At 35.0% G+C, this 14,249-nt stretch overlaps 1 pseudogene; it reads left to right on the top strand.

Annotated features, from left to right (window-relative positions):
• Positions 1–12,184: 12,184 nt before the first annotated feature.
• Positions 12,185–13,477, top strand: LOC148872160 (wall-associated receptor kinase-like 1 pseudogene; annotated as a pseudogene).
• Positions 13,478–14,249: the final 772 nt, after the last annotated feature.

The raw sequence follows: 14,249 nt of genomic DNA, 5'->3' as shown, positions 1-14,249 counted from the left end.
TGCAAGGAACAGTGTTGCACTCTCTACTTATATGGATCCCAGGAATTAAAACCTTCTTGCAAACATTTTAGAAACCATAATATATATACTTTTATATCTCATATAAAATATACTTTGCAAAACAAATCTCAACGGTTGAAATCGGCTGCCGACAGTCTTGGTTTCTATCAGTGAGAGTGCATCCCCGATCATTACCTTTGTCCGACAAAGGGGCTGATCCTGTCACTATGATCACCCACTCAGATGAATTTTCGGACTGTCCCAACATACCCAGGTTTTGACCACCGCTAAGAATCTCACTGATTGATACATCAAAGACAGCCCAATCCGACACCTAGTGCAGTATCATAATCGAGTCAAGGGGTCGGGTGTAAGTTTCCAGTTTTGCCCATCAATCTCCAAGGTCCAGGGCAATACTGGAAATCTGGTCCAGTTCATAGATTCAATTAATCCTACACTGTATGTGCCTAGGGTCTCACCCTAGCAGCTGAGACAGGCCACCCAACCGACTTGGTGGCACCACAGTGTCAGCCTTGTCAGGATAGGTCTCCCCAGACCGATCCACTGGCTGTGAACATTCTAAATTAACACGAGTCTCATTAAGTGTCCAATTTAAGGGTATTACACAGAAACATACCAAGGGAACATGAATCAAATATGCACTTTTATTCATTTACAATAAATTCATAAAGTACATCATTCTGATTGAAGCTAAAGTTCAATCATGATTTTCAAACAAAACTCATAAACTCATAAAGTACAACCACCGAAAGCAAGTCAATGGTTCAACTACCTGAATTAATGAATTGTTGAATAAGTCAATGATTTTCAAACAAAAACTGGGTTTTGAATTAAAATTGGACCAGAATCATGATCCGATCTAACGCTTTGATGTAGGCTTGAAACCAGGCCCAGTCCAACCCTGGCCCATGTAAGCCTGGACCCAGGCTTATATTTTGGCATGGGGTCTGAGTTGGGCTTAGACTTCCGGTGGGTCCCAATATTACTCCACTTTGCCCTCCTTAAACATGGAGAGAATGCTCTATAAACGGTGGGTATCAAAGGCACTCTGCCCATGGGATTACAGTTCACGAACATTAAAAAAAAAAAAATGTCGGATTGATATTTTCCTCGCCTTAGAAAAAATCTGTGCCATCATACTCTGTCACCACTCACCACGTTATTGTAAAGGAGACTTCTAAGTTTTCAAGGTAGCTGACAAGTTAGCATGGCACCTGTTTGGTTTTAAGAAAAATTAAGGTAGGGAAAGGAAGGGCAAGAGGTAGGGGTGTCAATTGGACTGGATTTGGTCCAATCTGATCCAGTTCAATGTGAGTCCATTATAAATGGATTAGGTCCAATCCAATCCAATGATTGTTTTGGATCAATTTAGATTGGTCCAATTCAATATTTAGATCATTCAATCTGTTCAAATTCATTTTGATTTAGATTGGTTTCAATCCAAACCTGGTTCATTGACACATATATTCTTATCTTATAGTAAATTATCAATAGATCAAATATTGGCTTAATCCAACCCAATCCAATATAAATTTGTTATGAATGGACAAGGTCCAATCCAATCTTTAATAAATATTTTGGATCAGATTAGTCCAATCCAATATATCTTGTTGGTCTGTCCAATCTGTCTAAATTGATCTTGGACTGGATGGGGTCAAATCCAAAATCAATCCATTGACACCCTTAGCAAGAGGTAAGAAAACGTATAAAAAATTCTTGCTGGTCTGTCCAATCTGTCTAAATTGATCTTGGACTGGATGGGGTCAAATCCAAAATCAATCCATTGACACCCTTAGCAAGAGGTAAGAAAACGTATAAAAAATTTATAAAGGTTTTCCTATCACTACTTTTTCCTTCAAACGAAACACATCTTAGAAAAAATTACCTTCGTGATCGATCTCAGAAGTTATCGCATGGTTTCAGGGACCAAAGTCTGACAGCAACTTTCTTTTGGTTACTTAAATCAAGTTGACAAAAATTTAACTAAACAAAAAGTTTCTGAAAACTTTGACTCAGAAGTTAGTTCCGCTGAAGGTTTTGATACTATTACAAGTACTGAGTACACCCCTTATAATATTAGGTCGCTGTTAATTAGTTGACAAAAATTGCATACATCATCAATTGATGATTGAACATTTTTAAATGTAAAGATTGCCGTTACATTAGAAGGTATGTTTTATATTCACCAAAATAACCCTGAATGAAATCATCCCTATTTTCAATATAAAACTTGTATGTGAAAAAGGTTTATGAGAAAATTTTTATTCCTAAAAAAATTTGCACTGGGTTATTTTGAAAAAACTTAGGAAGTATGTGTTTGATTTCATTTATGTTTATTGAATAATTGTTTGTAATTTATTTTTTGGTAAAACCGAGAAATGCAATAACTGCAATTGCTTATGACAAATAGGTGCCATTAGATGCCACTAGGCACCACATCATCGTAACAGTGACTAAACACATGACCATTTATGGAAGGTTTAAAAAATAACTTCTACAAATAGCTGACATACATAAAAACCAAAATTCACTATTTTACATTTTTTATGCATGCAGAAGAGCAAAATAGAAAAAATGCTAAGATGATACCTATGTGACACTGCCAATAAATTTACTGAATAAACCTAAACAGAACTAAACAACCTCAAAATGACCTGCTCAATCTTATCAATCATTTATGGATCTTGCCCCAGATAGATTTAACTGTCCTAACTTTTTAAGACCTACATGATGAGCACGCCGAGTAAGCACTTCCAATTTTTTTTTACACTCCCATCCAACCAGCATTGAAAAAAATTAAAACCAATTTTTGATTAATTATCATAATATTTTATTAAATGCTCATTGAACTGAACCCAGATTAGTCATAGGAGACGTTTTTAATACATTGTGGCAATCGTGGGATGTGACTGTAACAGATCCCAATTCGTCACTTACAAATTCCATCTCAGGCCGACTTGATGGTGGCTCTGCAGGTTGTGCTACTCCTCCTCTTCCTGTTGTCTTCTTTTTGCACAGCAACTGCGACATCTTCATCTTCATCATCAGCCAAGTTGGTGGAGGCAAAGCCTAACTGCCCAGATAAATGTGGGAACATCACCGTTCCCTACCCATTTGGCTTTGGAGACAACCCAAACTGTTACAGAGAAGGCTTCCGACTATCCTGCAACCACACTTACACCCCTCCCAAATTATTAATTTCCCCATCTGATATAAACGTTTGGGAAGCAACAAACCAAGACTTGTACAATGAGACTGATAGAGTGGTGGAAGTTAAAGAAATATCATTATTAGAAGGCCAACTGCACGTCTGTTCATTCATCGACTACAATTGCAACAACTGCACGTCTGTTCATTCATCGACTACAATTGCAACAACTGCACGTCTGTTCATTCACGGTTATCGGTTGCGACTCTCAAGCCTACATTATGTATCTCAACAAAACTGAAAGTATTCGATGGTATGCAATCCTCCAATACGGCTGTCAAGTGATTTGCTTTGGGAAAGAGAATACGCTGAGTGGGAATTACAGTGGCATGGGTTTCTGCCAAACCACCATCCCCAGGGAACTAAAGAGTGTTAAGAGTGTTCCAAGGAAGTTGGAGATTCTAGAAAGTCATCATTGGATTTCAATCCATGCGCATACTCTTTCATCGCTGACAAGGAGTGGTACAACTCCGTAGCTGATCTCTCGGGCTTTGATTTCTATAGAAGAAACGGAGGAATGGTTCCAACCATACTCAACTGGGCAATAGAGAATCACTCCTGCGAAAACATTACCATGAGAAACTCCACTACTTATGCATGTGGCAACAACACGGACTGTTACAAGTCCCCCAACGGTCTCGGGTATCTCTGCGAATGTTTGAAAGGCGACCCAGGCAACCCTTATCTCCAACATGGATGCCAAGGTACATAATAATATCGATAATTTAATTTCATTCTTCTTCATCAAATTTTCCTCTATCAAAATTCTACCTAAAAAACCGAGTCTTCACAAAATTTTGATTCTAGTCCAATAATTTCTAATAAATGGTTCGCAGATATAAATGAGTGCTTGAATTCAACCATGAATGACTGTTTATCATCGGCGATTTGCACAAACATGCCTGGAGGTTATAACTGCTCTTGCCCACTTGGCACAGAGAGTGACGGAAGAAGAAATAGGCGTGGTTGCATCCCTCTTCCACCTTCAAAGACAAAATATTGGGTAATTCTACTCTCCATAGGTAATATAATTTAAATCCACGACAACATATAATTTCTATTTATTCATTCATCAGCATCAGGATTTCTCCGCAAACTCCGTAGTCAGTTCCATTATTTGTCAAAACCCAAGCGATATGGCTTGACAAGAGAATTTGTGAGGGGTATTTTTAGAATACAAGTGTCGGCCGCATTTTTGGAATTCAAAAGCGTCACATTTTTTGAATGAATTTAAGAGATGTTTGGGAGTACTTAAGTGTTTATTTGGGTTGGAATCTTTTCATCAAGCATTTATTGGTGTTTGGGAAATAAGTTCAAAATAAGTGCTTAATTTAAAAATAAGGGTCTATGTTTTGAGCCCAAATTTCTAGTTTTTTTAGGTGTTTATACAATAACCATTTACTCAATTTTTTTCTTTCAAAATTGTTCCTAGTTGAATTTTAAAATACCACTTATAAAATTATCCAGTTGAATCTTATAAAAATGTTTTTGTAAAGGTGCCTTTATAAAGGTGTTTTCAAAAATTTGACCTGGGGGTTCTAAAAAGTTGGAGTGATGTCTAAAAAGTTGCAGAGGGAAAATCATTAATTCTCATAAAATATAACATTATATGCTATATATAGCCCATATGAACACAGTTTGTATAACAAACAAGGGTAAAATACAAAAACCTCCCCTAAAGTTTCTAACAATCATAAAAGCTCCCCTATAGTTTCTTTTTAATAAATACCTCCCTTTGACTTTTGAGTAATTTGGTAATAGCCCCCTTTCATCACCTTCCCAAACACGAAACATTAGACTAATGCACCATTTTTTCCAAATACCCATTATACCATTTAAAATTATTTTATATATAAAGTTATTGAAATTACTCTGTTTTAATTTGACAAAACCTCCTCTAATGATTATCTTCTAAAGTTTTTGTTGAGTGAAAATAGGGTTATTTAAGTAATTTTGTATGTAAAATAGTTTATAAAAGGGTAGAATGGGTATTTGAAAAAATTTGTGCATTTCCATCTAGGAAGGTGATGGAAGGGAGGATTATGTCAAATTTTTTTAAAATTTTTCAAAAAGAATTATTAAAAGTTGTATATAAATAATTATTAATTATTTAAAAAATAAAAAATATAAAACATTTATCTATTCTTACATGCTTCTATTATTTAACTTTCACTTAGGCTGAGTTTGAAAGGAATACAAATGCAAATATGCAGAGTGAAAACTTTATATTTTACATTATTTTGTATGTTTTTAAGCTTTAATAAATCCCATAGGTCCCATGGTCCCCCGCTGGTACTTTTATAAATAATAGACAACAAAGTCATGCAAACATTTCCTTATTTTTAACGTCACTCCAAACAAGGAATAAAAGAGAGGCTACAAATATGAATAAACGAGTAAAGGAGGGGCAAAGGTACATCCCTCGGTGAAGTATAGAAACTTAACCATAATGGTTGTAGCTGGGGTTATGCTGCTGTTTCATCAGCTCCTACTCCTGTTCTTGCTGTTATAGAGAAGGTTTTCAACTACTCTGCAACCCCAATCCCGTTGCCACGAGTCCTATGAACCCCTTGGTCCACAACAAGTGTGGACCCTCCAATCCCGTCTAGCCATGTCAGTTTAAGAAGCTTGAAGACCAAGGGTCTGTTTGGCATGTCTTTCCGTGCAGTCTTTCGGTTGTTTATAAGTCAGGAAGACTGATTTTTGGTCTATTTCCATTTGGCATGCGGAAGATCTAACCGCCAAAAGATGAGATGCCGAAAAGAAGCGAGAAGCCCATTTTGAACTGATTTCGGGAAGCTCCAAATGAAGCTTCTCGCATCTTTCGCATTTTAATTTTGCACGAAAAGACACACAGAAAGATGCAGGTCTGCCAAACGTGCTTCGGGCTGCTTAGATCTTCATGCAAAAACTCAATGCATCTTTTGCATGTGAGAGCTAATAGAAGATCTTCCCAAAATAACGCGCCAAATGGGCCTCAAATTAGCTGAGATTGCCTCTTAATGTTGGTTCCCTTAGATCGACAACCAGCTATCTTCTTCTTTTTCTTTCACAAATAGGGCTTTTGTTCTTTGAACACAGATTGTACATAGAAAACCTAGAAAACCTTTCCAAACAATGAGAAAAAAACCAAACACACATCTATAATCAGTGAACAAGTGATATGCTTATGTGCTTTATATGAATTAACCAAACGCTAACCTTTATATATCTATGATACAAAGAGGAAAGAGGAGAGCTGAGGGATCCTCTCACCACAGAGCTTACAAGACCTTTAATTTTTCAAAATTTAAAAGGGTAAAGACTTAAACATGCCCTGAGTTTTCATAAATTATTTAAATATATCCTGAATTTTCATAGATTATTTTACTTCAAGCACAAATTCATCAAGAATGTCTTCAATGTCAAAAGCTACGTCACGCACTTGTTCCATCCAGGCCTTCACTCCTTTGTCACTCTCTTGCCTTGAATCAGCTTCCTTTAGAAAGGCACGTATAATGTCTAATTCATTCCTGAGTTCTCTAATATCTTCTTTCACTCCTTTGGGTTGTTTCACTTGTTCTCTGAGGAGAGAATCGACCTTATTGAGACAAAATCTGACAAGAGCCTCCACCATAATCTCTGCTCTCAGATCTAAAGCTTTGATAGCAGTATTGTATAATGTGAAGAAGCTTCAGCTTATGAAGCTCCTACCATTTATTAGTAGTTGAGAGGGAGCATATTCATCACCAATTTCAAGCTTTCACTTTCAGCTTCCATAACCAATAACAATTTTGAATAATTTTACAGTAAGATCCCACTATGTCTGAGGGATGGGTCGATAATGGGTTGGTTTATTGATTGGCCTTCTCTACTAACAGTAGCGTGGAAGGTCGAGGAATCCAAAGCGTGCCCCACTTTGTACTAACATTTGTCATTCTATGGTTTCCTGGTTCCATCCCTTATTCACTATAAAATAATTTTTCATCAGCATTCCTCTAGTAGGAATGGGAATAAGATTCCAATTCTGTCTAATCAAGTAGTTGTAATCGGAATCGTCCATTCAAATTCCTATTCCTACAAACCAAACAGGACCTAACATGCTCAAGCTGAATCTAAGTGGCTGGTTGTCAATGATTGATCCATGGTGTAACAGGGGAATAAAAGGCGGATAAATTTAGATTAAAATAAGCTAGCGGATGGATAAGCTAGTAGAGAGGGGGAGGTGGATTAAAATAGGGGACCGGTGTTTGAGGGTATCAATAAAAATGAAGTTAAGTGATGGTTGTGGATTGTAGGTTGTAAACAAAAGAGAAGCAAAAGGAGGGAAAAGGAAAAAGGAGAAGAAGAGAAGGGGAGAGAAATAGCGGGAGAAAGAGAGATAGAGAGAGAAAAGAAGAAATCATCAAGAATCCAATACCTCGCCACAGTGCCACACTAGAATACCTTCAGTTTCATTTGTTAATCTCCTATTATTAATTGTGCAGTGGTACAATTCATAAACTCTACATGTTTCCTTCACCTAGCCAGTCTTATAAACTCTATGTACGAGAAATGAGAGACAATGCGAGAAATAATATGTGGGTTTGTTTGGTTTTTTTTTGTTGAAAATTTAAAGTATGATGAAGAGTAAAAATGCCCTTTTTATAGCCACAAGTATATTTGTTTAAGTCTATTTAATAAACACAGGGTTATGTTTAAGTTAATTTAGGAAAACTTAGGGTATGTTTAAATCTTTTACCCAAATTAAAACCATCTCAGGTTTTAATTATCCCTTAATAAAATCCATCATTACTCAAATAAAGCCCTCTCAAGCATTAATTGTTTCTAATAAAATTCATTATTACTTTTCATGTCATAGTTGTTTCTAATAAAATCCATTATTACTCTCTCTCTCTATATATTTACATATATATTCGTCCCCCCCAATAGTCAATGCTTGTAACATTTTCCCTTCACTATTATCCTAATTTTCTATTAAATTTCTTTGACTCTCTTATCCTTTATTTTCAGTTTGGAAGGAGTACAAATACAAATTTGTAGAGTGTAAAACCTTATATTTTTTTTTATTTTGTATGTATTTACACTCTAAAAATTTACATTTATACTCCTTCCAAACTGAGCCTTAGGCTTTCTCTAATAAAGTAGGGATTTGAAATTGATTGATTGAATTAAGTTAAAGGCCAAAACAAAACCAAACCTAAAATAGACCTTAGCCAAGATTCAACGCGATGTCAAAGTACAAAACCCAAATAGGGGTGCAACTTGGGTTGGGAATTTGATAAATTTTCAATGGTCCCTGAATACCACATTCTTGAAATCAGAGCCTAATCCCGATTGGAGTAAAAAGTGATCACCCCTGTCCTAAAATCAGAACCTAACCAAATTTTTACGAAATCCCAGGCATTGCTTGCATTTAATTAGTTGATAGTTTAGTAAAATCAAACACGAACCCCTAAAACAAATATACCTCGCTGAACCTATTTAGCTGATGTGATTTTTAAAGTGAAACCTAATTTGGAAAAGAGAATATAAAAAAAAATGTGTCCAATTTCTACAAGTCTATTCAAATTATCTGCATCAGAAAAGAAATGTATCTGTCGTTATAGATAAATTGAAAAATAAAATAAAAACCAATTTTAGATGGAGCCCATTCACAGAAAAAGGGAGAAGGATCAAACACCACATTAATACCACTAATATCCTAAGAAAAATAGAGAAAACAAGAATAATATAAGATTAGGTGGTGGTGTTTCAAAAAGATTGGATTTGGTTGGGCTTTACTTGAGCAAGAGAGGAACTTATACTAGTAAGGGAGGTAAGAAAGAGAGAGGAAAACATTGTGCTGTAATGGGTCGGGAGTGGATGGTGAGACTAGGGCTGACAATCTTGGCCCTAACCCATTTGACCCACCCACCTTGGAACCCACCCAATCTATTGGTGGGTCAATATGGGTCGAGTAACCCATTAGGGCCAGTACAAAAAGGTTAGGGTGGGTTGGGTCGAGAGTACCCATTAGGGTCAAGATGGGTTGGGTCAAAGTCAACTATACTCGCCAAATCTCAAAAACAAGAAGTTGTAGTGATTCAAACTCATGCCTCCTACAGTAGCAACATCTCATTAAACTTCCAAACCATTATGCCACATTTCATTTTGAGATTGAAGATAAAATAAAATAGATTTTATTAACTTTCGAGTTCACATGCAATTTTATACAAAAGCAATTTCACAAAAGCAATTTTATGAAAAAGACTTATGAAAGCATTTTTATAAAAGTACTTTTACGAAAATAGTTTTACACGAAAGCACTTTTATAGAAGTACTTTTTTGAAAAACTTTTATGAAAGCATAAAAGTATTTTTATGAAAGCATTTTTGCAAAAAATATTTTACAGAAAGTACTTTTACCAAAGTACTTTGACAAAAATAATTTATAAAAGTACTTTTACAAATATAAAAGTACTTTTATAAAAAGTACAGGAAGCCACCATTTTTTAATGGTGGAGATTACAGGAAGCCACCATTTTTTAATCTGTAGCTGCATTTTACCTATAAAAATGAAAACCCACCATTTTTTGCATTGTTTGGGCATCTATTCTATTGTATAGGAAGTAGTCGGGAAGGAAAAGAAATTCTATCTTGAGGTTTCGTACTTCACTTGAATGATTGAATCATTCTATTGATGTTGGTTTATGTTTGTGGCCTTGTGGGTTATTGGGACTTCTATACCCCTCTGTATTGCTCGTATATTTTTTCTTTCTTTTTAAATGCATCTAGGCGCAGTAATATTTGAGCTATTCTCTCATCCACTTGAAATTTCCAATTTCAAGGTTGATGCATATAACTTTAACACTACAAAAGATGGTCCATTTTATATTTTATTTAGCGTTGCAGTTTGCTTGATTCCTTGGAAATGGCTTTTCAAGTAATAAAACTATATGAACACATTTTGTAGAACAAAAAATACTCAAGATGAGAGTGATTCAGGGTCATAAGTGCAAATAACATGCACAACCAAACCCACAAAGAAAAGAATAGTCTACTGGTGACTCAAAAGTTGTTGCCATGAAGGTTTCATGTTGAGAATAGGTTTAGCTAGGCAAGCAATTGAGGGTAAAAACAACAGACTCAAAGGCATCATACAAGCAGTTTTGCAGAATAGATGCTCTAGCCATCATTGCCAAACCTATCTCAACAATGTTTCAATTCATTCAGCAAAGCCATTTTGTTGGTTAGTATGAAGATAGAATTTACAATGAGTAATATACTAGCTGAATGAAAGGGCCCAAGTAAAGGTTGACGCTTTGTACTACCATTAGTTTAACAAATTTTCAACTTGACTTTTTAAATTGAATAAATAGATTAAGCATTTAAGATTTGCTTTTCATTGGGAAAAATCCAAATGAACTTGGGCTCGATTTGGAAAGAGTACAAATGCAAATATGTAGAGCGCAAAATCTTATATTTTGTATTATTTTGTATAGATTTGTACTATATATATTTGTACAATGCAAATACATAAAAAATAATAAAAATATAAGGTTTTGCACTCTATACATTTGCATTTATACTCCTAGGCTCAGTTTGGAAGGAGTACAAATACAAATATGTGCAAACCTTGTATTTTGAATTATTTTGTATATATTTGTACTGTACATATTTGTATTTGTACTCCTTCCAAACTGAACCTTAGTAAAAAAAATCCACAAAAAGAATGTAATATCTCTAACCTTCAATGTTGACATAAAGAAGAGGGTCCCTAAACATTGAAGTACAATATCCCAAGTGGACAAGTAAAAGAGAATGGAAAGCTATGACTCATGCCAAGAGGGCTTGAACTACAAATAGAGAAATTATTTGAAACTAGTAGCTATTTCTTAGAAAGCACAAAAGATGTCATATGATGGCTAGGATGGCCTAACCATTTCTGCCAAATAGTAATGCCAACACATTTTCTAACCATAGTGGAAGCAAGATTCAATGGCTTACAGTTGATATAAACCTCATTTACGAGGACCTAATTCTCTCTATCACATTGTAACTATAGGGTGTGAAGTAAATGACCATCTCAATAAGTGAATGCGAATGACATAGGCACCCTTCCAAAGTAACTTAGGACCTAATTCTCATAAAATATAACATTATATGCTAATAAATAAATTCATAGGCCCCACTGTGAGAGGTGCAGGACTCATGCATTTTATTATTGGCATGGAAAATTATCACCAATAGCTCATTGAACAACCATCACATTCAGTTAATCCTTCCTCCTTCCAAACACTCTGCTAAATAAAGTCATTTTGAGTTTATTTCATCTCATTCAACAAAAAGGTAGGAAACAAATTTAGTCAGTAAAACCAAAAATGCCCTAGGTAGATAACACTATACTTTTCTGTTATTATTTTAAATGTGAGGAGTGTTAGGATGTAGAGAATATAATTAATTGTTTTCACATGCCTTTCTTATGAAACAAGAAGAAAGTATAAACTACCCACATGCAATAGAAATATAAACAACAAATATTCTGTGATTGATCTAGTGAATAATATCCCTATTTAAATAGTTGATGTGTAATGAGGGTGTTGCACTTGTTAAAATGCTTTTTGTTGGAGGTAGATGCCTTCCTTTTGGAATCTTATGACTTTTGCACCATTTACAAAGGATTCTTAAGTTGTTTTCTCCCAATTCTCTTGATTACCTCTTTTTCTTAGCAGAACTACTCTAATCTATGATGTTGTATCAGCACTTTTCTTACTAGTTCTTTTTAATGATCTAATTGTAATATAAGCATTTATGAATGAAATTTGCTTTTTAGGCTTTATGTAGCAAGGGTCTTCAAGAAAAAGTTGCCTCTTGATATTGCCTTTATAAATTATAGAACCACTTAAGCATTAATAAACAAGATCTTAGCTCACCACTCTATATCTGCACACATACATGACGCGTGCCTGATCAAAGACTTAAACAAAATTAACACATGGGATTTGCTGCATTAAAATCTTCTATTTGTTGGTTTCCTCTTAGTTATTATGTTATTCTTAACCAATTATCTTCCATGGATCATGCAGGTGTATGTTTAGGTATGGTGTTACTTCTATCCAGTTATTGGTTGTACCATGTTTTGAAGAAAAAACAAATAAAGAAACGAAAAGAAAATTTTTATAAAAGAAATGGTGGTTTGCTATTGAAACAACAAATTTCATCAAAAGAAGGCAATGTTGAGAAAATAAAAGTTTTTACAGCGGATGAATTAGCAAAGGCAACTGATCAATATAATGAAAATCGAATTCTTGGTCAAGGGGGACAAGGTACAGTTTATAAAGGTATGCTATCAGATGGAGGAATTGTGGCAATCAAGAAATCCAAGATGGAGGATGAAAGTCAACTTGAACAATTCATCAATGAGGTTGTCATACTTTCTCAAATCAACCATAGGAATGTGGTTAAATTGTTGGGTTGTTGTTTAGAGACAGAAATTCCTCTATTAGTTTATGAATTCATCATTGGTGGAACTCTTTTCTACAATATTCATTATCAAAATGAGGATTTCTTATTAACATGGGACAATCGCTTAAGAATTGCCACAGAAGTTTCAGGAGCAATTGCTTACTTACATTCAGCAGTTTCAATACCAATTTACCACAGAGACATAAAATCTTCAAACATCCTCTTAGATGACAAAGGTAAGGCTAAGGTGTCTGATTTTCGGACTTCAAGATCAATTGCAATTGATAAGACTCACTTAACCACTATGGTACAAGGGACCTTTGGATATTTGGATCCTGAATATTTTCAATCAAGTCAACTCACGGACAAAAGTGATGTTTATAGCTTTGGGGTTGTTCTTGTGAAGCTCCTAACAGGGGAGAAGCCAATTTCTTTTACTAGACCATTAGAAGGGAGAAACATTGTGACTTATTTTATTTCTGCAATAATGGAGAACCATCTTTTTGAAATTCTCGATGCTCAAGTCTTAAAAGATGGTAGAGAGTATGAACTCCAAAAGGTTGCCAACATTGCAGAAAGATGCTTGAGCTTAAATGGAAAGGAAAGGCCAACAATGAAAGAAGTTGCATTGGAGCTCGAGGGATTGAGGAGGTCCGAAGGATATTCTCATGTTGAACGAAAAATTCATGAGGTGGAATGCATCATAGATAAACCAATAGGCCTTTGGGATACAGGTTCAACTTCAACAGGATGCAAGAGTATGGAGAACAGTTTCAAAACACAAGTTGATGAGCAACCACTACTGCATAATCCATCCCTGTAGTCATCTTTAATAAGATATAGATATTAAAGATATTCAACTTCAGTTGTTGTATTCTAAAGAGTATTGCATTTGTGTTGTATGTCCTCTCTCTACTTATCTATACCCATATGTCCTTATTGTTTCACCATAGATGTGTTTTATACCACTTAGTTGTATGATCCATATTTTACTCTTGATATATTTGAGATATGAATAGTTTCTTAAAAGAATAATCTTTTAGCAATTAATTCGCACATCCAAGCTAATGGATTTCTAGTTGGTTAAAGTTGACTATTAGCATTCTTTTCCTAATATATTATTCACTAGGTATGTGTAATTTGCAAATAAACTTTAGGGGGGCATAGAAGGAATAAGATGAATTAGGGGGTTATATGTGAAAAGAAAACGGAGGAAGTAGATCTCTCTCTGATCATTTTACACCACTCCAAATACAGAGACTTTGGATCCAAACCATGGAACTGCAACCTATTTGTGGTATGGCCAGGCAGACCACATGTAAACCCCTGATTCCTCGTTCATATGTACAATCTATATATATAAATTGGTCCTTCCATGTCAAGAGCCCTCTCATTGCTTCAAACCCCCCTTTCTAGTTTTATGTTTTTTTGAATTTTTTATTTTTTTAGTTCCACATAATTATCCATTAAACCAATAAGGAAATCAAATATGCTTAACTATTTCTAATAACCATAAAGAAAGAGGGATTTGTTTTTCTAATGTTTAGCTAACTGGCACCACTTCCCCCTAAATTGTCTCTAATTCCTATTTATCT

This window comes from Nelumbo lutea, chromosome 2 (genome assembly GCF_056320005.1).
Source record: "Nelumbo lutea isolate HS-2025 chromosome 2, American lotus-T2T, whole genome shotgun sequence".
In the NCBI taxonomy this organism is placed as follows: domain Eukaryota; kingdom Viridiplantae; phylum Streptophyta; class Magnoliopsida; order Proteales; family Nelumbonaceae; genus Nelumbo; species Nelumbo lutea.
The sequence above is the reverse complement of the archived record's forward strand: the minus strand, read 5'-3'. Positions and strand labels throughout refer to the sequence as shown.